Source organism: Atta cephalotes (genome assembly GCF_000143395.1).
Source record: "Atta cephalotes unplaced genomic scaffold scaffold00008, whole genome shotgun sequence".
Classification (NCBI taxonomy): Eukaryota; Metazoa; Arthropoda; class Insecta; order Hymenoptera; family Formicidae; genus Atta; species Atta cephalotes.
The window spans coordinates 6492390-6498743 of NW_012130072.1; positions in this window are offsets into that span (position 1 = coordinate 6492390).

The window sequence follows — 6354 nt, forward strand, 5'->3', positions numbered from 1 at the left end:
AAGAGAAAGAATAGAAATATGTGGCATTATTGTCTACTCAGTTTTGGGACTCATTTTTACTTATTTTATGAAAAAGTTAATTATTATTAAATTATAAAGGGTATTATAAAAACTTCTATATCATCTGATAAAAGATACTTTTTAATTAGTTATGTTTCTAAGGTTTTATTTTTAACTTTTATTTAAGAAATATAATCTAAAAACAAAGTGGTATAATATTGATAATCTTCCTCTATACATTCACAATAAAAATAACATTCTTAGAATATACTCGTAGAGTTAATGAATTGCTCAGTGTATCAATTTTTACCATACGGATAAGATTTGACACAAATAAGAGGCCCTTCCTTTTGATTTTAAACATTCATCTTTCTTCCTTTGCTTCCTACATAAACTGTACCTATTATGAATATACTAATATTAATTAACAGTATTTTTAATAAATACATTCAGTGAGTATGTAGAATATACAAATATTCTTAAAATAAATATTAGCATGTATTCATACATAATATTTTTATGTTTAGACAGATTATCGATCATGATAATCAAATATGAATATATTGCTGTATATATCGTTGGTTCATATAAATTTGAATATAATATTAAAAGCCATAGTGCACAGGCGATTTAATCGCGCCATTAAGTGACGGGAAACTCGCTAATGTGTATATAGTTCTACTAAATAACAATGCTAATAGAAATGTTTCTTCAACGGAATCTATATTATAAATAAATTTGTGGTGCTATAAAATCACATTCGCTCTATTTCATAGTACTATTCCGTAGCTAAATCATGCATATCAGCAACTTTATATGTGTTCCGTTACTTTAGTAACGCTACTAAATCGCCCGTGTATCATAGTTCTAATTGTAAGTATATATATGTACGTATACATAGATCGCAAAATAAATAATGTATCTATTATATTCGATATAAATATAATATAAATATAATATATATAAATATAATATAATTATATTACACAAATTTTTTCAATGGATTAACACACGCAATTGCTTTTTGTGCACCTACATCATATAAAATTTGTCAGTTGCGTGCATCATGTAGATACGTTGCATTTTATTAACTTGTTTTAACATGTGCAAAAGGTGATTTAATAGATAAAATTGCATATTAGAAACTTTCGTAAAGTTAGGAAATAAATCTTCTTGACAGGTTCTGCCTTAAATTTGCAAAAGGGCATATGTTCAACTTCGCTCAAGATTGCGATCTAGACGAATGCAAATACATCTTGCGTGATATTTCACACTTATATGCAAAATTTGTATGCAAAAAGACATTGCTGAAAAAGCTTAATATAGTCAGTGATCGTTGGTCTTGGTACTGGCAGGAGCCAAGCTCGAATAAATCGATAACACTTGTCAAAGGCATTCTCATAAATAGATATATCTAAGCTATTATTAATAGTTTCATCATTCGCGATTTTGCTTACTCTGGCTTCGTCACTAGTTTCCATCATGTTGCAAATCTTCTGAAATCTTCTTTTATGAGAGGACACTGCGAAACGATGCACGTCCTTGTATAGTCTGTACCGTAATGCGACATTAACTGTGTTTCTATGTTTAGTCAGTACTCATTCTCTTTCTTTCGTTCTATCTATCACTTTCCATCTCTCTTCCATCACTCGTTTTAAAGATAATGCAAAGTTAAATAAGATGTTTCTAAGAATAGACAAAATTTGCTATCATCTATTATTAATAAATGTACTAAAGCTTAAATAAAAGATTTAAAGTAAAATATCAAATCAATTCGAATGATCCGATATTATCAGCTATTGAAAAGCAACTGATGTGAAATTATGTAGACAATTATTGATTGAACTACTTTGAAGTACTGTGATTATTATTTGAATCGCTATTTGCACAACGTATTGAGGACATTATTTAGTTCTCATTGATATAATATTAAATGTATATGCATGTATATACATAAAAAGTAAAAATTAAATAATTCAAAAATTTCAAGATTACATAATTAAAATTTATTTAATTATTAATTATTTATGTAATTATTGATAATTATACGATAATTATTAATACATAAACAAAATAAAATAAATTTAACGTTATATAGTTTATGTTAATTAGATGAAATACATAAGCAAAATTAATTAATAACATCTTAAAATTTTGTCTAAAAATTATTAGTAACTTCTATTGTTTTTATTTTATTAAGTTTGCAGTTCCTTTGTGTTATATATTATATAAATACATATATTCAAGAATTTTGAGTTAATTTTGCTTTAAATAAAAAGATAATAATAAATATAAAATAAGAATTTTTTTAATAAGTTTTTTCTGCATTTAAATATAATAAAATCTTCATATTTTTTAAATTTAAATAAAGTATATTAAAATAATATATATAGTTAAAATATTAGAAACTTAAAACAGAAGCAAGTTATTTCTGAATTCCTGACAAAATTTTCTGAAAAAAAAGAAATTCGTATATTTGTTAATAAAGGTTAAAAAATATTAATAAAGGATTTTTATCATAACAATGAAAATAGAAAATAAGGAGTATTTAGTACATACCTTATAATTTTTAGTTATTTGATTATTTATAAAAAAGAAATTTTTATAAAATTAATTATTTATTATTATATGAAATATTAAATTAATGGAAAGTTATGTACAAATTTTGCTATTATATGAGTTTTCTTAAAATCTTATTCTAATAAATGAAGATATTGTTGTATCGACTAACGTTGAGTATTGACTAACTTAAGTAAGTTAGTCCCCCCTCCACTAACCCCTCCATAGTCAGCAAGTAGTACCAGTTCGTGTCAGGTCAGACACACTTGAGTATAAATTGTATCTAGCGTCTATGTTTGTATTGAGATAAAGTTAAAATAGATTTGTGCAATAAAAATCAATTCAACAATCGTTTTACTGTGTAATTTATCTCTTCTTAATAAAAGTAAATAAGTTTATGTGACTTAAAAAGCAAATGATATGTAAGAAAAATCTTTTAAAATATATAACTAATGTAAGGAAATATATAAGAAGTCATTTTAAATATCATTTTAACTTTCTTTTTGAATATAAGTATAAAGCCATATATAATAATTATTGAATACAATAAAAAAAAGATATTAATATTATCTGTGTAAATCTTTCTTGGAAACTAATATGAAAAATATAAAATAATTTCACGTCATAATCTGTATACTATATAATTAATCTTTATATTTATATGTATATTTAAATAATTTGATTATTTAATTAATTTTCTACAGCAAATACATAAACAATAAATTAAATAGAACAAGGTTAAAGATGGCATTATGGAGAATTAAAACGAGTTCCATATTGAATTTCATATCGATTGAAATATGTGGCATCTACGCCCTCTTTGTTTATTATTGTAATATCTAATTTCTATGACAATAATCGTTAATATTGTACATTATCATCAAAGTTATATCACGTTATCATCATGACATATCTAGTACGCTCATTATACTCCGATCGGGATTGCTTTCACGGCGATTTGCATGCGCATATATTTCCTTCATTTCTATTACAAATTAATATTTTTAAGACGGATGCATGTCGCATATTATACTATTGTTCTATCGTTCCATCAATATTCATTTGAAGAGACATATCGCAAGATAATATTCTGCATGTTTATTGAAATTGATTAATACTAACTTCGTTTTAACAGTGCGTCCGTCCTAAAAAGAATTATTTATTAAATCTATTTTGATTGCCTACATACGAGTTAACATTTTATCGAGCAAATAAAACGATTTACAAACCACATCATAAAGTCTTTAGATTAGACGTTAATTGTATATAATAACAAGAATTTTTACTTACAAAATTTAAAGCTTATTTATTTACAACATAATAACGTGTAAAACATATATTTATACGTCTAATATTGATACATTGCGTTCACACACAGAATGTAACATTTATATATTATTTTTATTTATAAACAATTCAATCAAAAGTTACAACTTTTTACAATTGTTTTAATTTTCTGTAATAGATATTTTGTAATAGTATTTTGTAATAACGTAAATAAAATATTATTAAAAATGCATTTTCTTCTTAAAATTAAATAAAAAATGAAATGTTATTATCCATTATAATTATCAAAATTATGTGATTTTTAATCGCTTATGGAAAGTTGTTGATTACTATTACTATTCTTATATGTTAGATTGTCCTGCAGTGTTTATGGTTGACAACAACTTCGAATTATTCAATATTGATTCACATAATCACGCAGCAATTAGTCGCACACGCATATAATAATTGTATATAATTATATATTATTTTGTACACATGTCATAATTAAATAATATAATAAGAAATTGACATTGTGTGTGCGTGTGTCTGTAAACCGTCTCATACAGTCGGCAAAATGCAACTTGAGTTATACCATGTGTTGATTTTGCGCTAATTGAAACCGCGAAGCATTCCTGATCTATGAATAGTTTCTCAAGACATCACTTTCTACTTCATATACTAAATGTGGTAATCTCAATCGCTGATGCATGTATTTTAAATAAAAAGATAAAATGTAACATGTAATAGAGGGACAAATTTATTGCAAACATTGACAGAAACGCCTTGTTAACTAATAAAAATATATGTATTACGCTTTTGTAAGGAAATTGACACAATAAAATGACGCTAATTTCTCTTGTCCTCTACAAATCACAATACCCATAAAATGAAATATTTAAAAAAAGTAATGTTAAATCACACAGATAATCATAAAGAAAAACTTTCATTCTATCATATTTTTTACTTTTGTTTTTCTATAGAATAAAAATATTAAATTTAACTAAAAATTATAATTGTATTTAAAAGCGCCTGTACTTAAAAATTACAATTGTACTTAAATGTTTGTAATTAAAACATTTCGATACGATCTATTTTATTGAACGCAACAATCTATTATTTTTATGTTATATTTACATATTTTTTATATAGATTTGCAGAGGACTCAAATATAAACATTAATATAATACGACTTTTATGGTTACCACACCGAGCATATAACTCGATTCTGCGCAAAAATCGTCGATTTTGATGCCAAGATGATCGCAAACATATTCATGCGATCTATCAAAGCGATCCATCTGCGAATAATCAGTTAAAATATGTAATAACAGCGCGCTTGTGATAAGGTACAAAACTAGTACAAAAAACTAGCAGCTAGGTACAAAAATGTAATTAATCATTAATAATGGAGGCCGCCCGGGAAACTGCCAGGGACCAATTCTGTTCGCTCATTATTTTCTTTCGCATTTTTCTTGTGTCTTTCTCATTACTTATTCATTTTTCTATTTATCACCGACAAATTCATTTCTATCGGTTGTAACAATCAAATTTATTTGGATGGACGACCGGTTCTTGTTCTCTTTTAATTCTACAATCTTACTTTCTCTCGCGCAACTATTCTTCACTTTTCTTTTGAGCGACTTTCACATGTTTAGAATGTCGTAATTGCTGAGAAATTTAATACTGCTCGATTTTGGCGAATTCGCGTGTGCATAGTGGTGCGAGATGTATTGCACAATTTAATTGTGTGGCACTCTTTGATAGTTATAAAATAGTTAAGCATGAAGAAAAAAAAGCTGTAATAAATTTTATTTAATCATTGATTTAATTAAATATTTAACTCTGAAATATGGAATTCTCGATCACAATATGGAATTATATTAATTGGCTTTATTTTAAATAAAAATTGTTATTTAAAAGTTTATATTATTAATGTACAATCTACGAATTGCTTTTTTGAAATAAATATCTTCATTAAATTATTTATAAAAAGTCTTATGAGTATTTGTTGATATGGAAAATTGATGTTAATATCTTTTTTAAAATGAGTCATTAATTGCAAACAGTATCTTAATGACATTTTTATCTATAACATTTAACACAAAATTTAATAAATATTTAATATCGAGAGAGAGCCATATTTTAAAGTTTTTAAAGTTTAAAAAATGTTTTAAATGTTTGAGAGAATATTGTTTTGGAATCTAAATAGTCGTAAAAGTGTTCATTGCGATATCTGAGTTAAATAGTTAATCATAGATATTTGAATAAGAGTAAAGAGAGAGTGAAATATGTATTTTATCCAAGACAGAAAGACCTTTCAATGCTATATTATTATCTCGAACCACTGCGCAGCGGCGATGTTAAAGTACAGGAGTAAAGCTTAGATATTCGGATCTGGACGAAAGAACCGAACGAGCAATTCTATACGTACAAAGAGATATGCGCAATAAAATCTGTTAGCGCATTATAGCCGAGTCCGGCCAAAAATTGTCGCAGTTCGAAAACATGGAATCTTTCTGGGGAAAT